Source organism: Rhincodon typus, chromosome 41, assembly GCF_021869965.1.
Source record: "Rhincodon typus isolate 14 chromosome 41, sRhiTyp1.1, whole genome shotgun sequence".
Lineage (NCBI taxonomy): Eukaryota > Metazoa > Chordata > Chondrichthyes > Orectolobiformes > Rhincodontidae > Rhincodon > Rhincodon typus.
The window spans coordinates 7,826,434-7,827,858 of record NC_063372.1 but is presented as its reverse complement, the minus strand read 5'-3'; positions in this window follow the sequence as shown (position 1 = coordinate 7,827,858).

The following is a 1,425-nucleotide window of genomic DNA, read 5'->3' as shown; positions in this document are numbered from 1 at the left end:
GTTTTGAAATAAATAGGGAGAGAGTGGGAGGCGGATAGAAGAGGGATGGAGGAGAGGATAGGTGGAGAAGAAACAAACAGGTTGAAGAGGCGGGGATGGGGCCAGGAAAGGTGAGTGTAGGTAGGGAGTTAGGAAGGGGATAGGTCAGTCCAGGGAGGACGGACAGGTCAAGGGGGCGGGATGAGGTTGGTCGGTAGGAGATGGAGGTGCGGCTTGAGGTGGGAGGAGGGGATAGGTGGGAGGAAGAACAGGTTAGGGAGGCAGGGACGAGTTGGACTGGTTTTGGGATGCGGTGGGGGGAGGGGAGATTTTGAAACTTGTGAAATCCACATTGATACCATTGGGCTGCAGGGTTCCCAAGCGGAATATGAGTTGCTGTTCCTGCAACCTTCGGGTGGCATCGTTGTGGCACTGCAGGAGGCCCAGGATGGACATGTCGTCTGAGGAATGGGAGGGGGAGTTGAAATGGTTCGCGACTGGGAGGTGCAGTTGTTTGTTGCGAACCGAGCGTAGGTGTTCTGCAAAGCGGTCCCCGAGTCTCCGCTTGGTTTCCCCGATGTAGAGGAAGCCACACCGGGTACAGCGGATGCAGTATACCACATTGGCAGATGTGCAGGTGAACATCTGCTTGATGTGGAAAGTCTTATGGGGTAAAGGCCGGAAAATGGAGATGAGGGTGATCAGGTCAGCCATGATCTCATTGAATGGTGAAGCAGCCTCAATGGCCCGAATGGCCTACTTCTGCTCCCATATCTTAAAGTCTTAACCCTCAAGTGAAATCACTAAAAGGACATTGTTTCTTTCTACCGAATGAACGCTGTGTAGCAAATATCGTAAACAACAATCTATAATTCTTTTTAATTAGACAGAGGGCTATTTTTCAATTGATCTGGAGGGTAATCTTTAAAATGTAAATGTAAACTTTAATGCAAGAGGTGGAATGAATTGGTGGATCTCATAAAAACTATTGCTGCTCGTTTGAAGGTAAGCCCTGCCACCTGCAGGCTATAGTGAATGTAACAACGACGCGGTGTCTCTCAGTCTCTCAGAGATAGTTAAGAACTGCCGATGCTGGAGTCAGAGATAACACAGTGTGGACCTGGCCCGGAAGCATCGGAGGAGCATGAAAGCTGACGTTTCGTGTCGGGACCCTTCCCGAAACGTCAGCTTTCCGGCTCCTCTGATGCTGCCTGGCCTGCCGTGTTCCTCCAGCTCCACACTGTGTTATCTCTCAATCCCTACCTTGTTTCCGAAACAAGTAATTGCAGTTGGTAAATTAATATCTTTCGAATTTCTTTCGATTGCAAATACATGAGTTGAGGAAGAACCCTCACAGCCTGTACTCTTTTAAAAAGGAGACTAACAATTAAAGAAAAAAAATTACATTAATATGGCAGAGATAGTAGGAACTGCCAACGTTGGAGT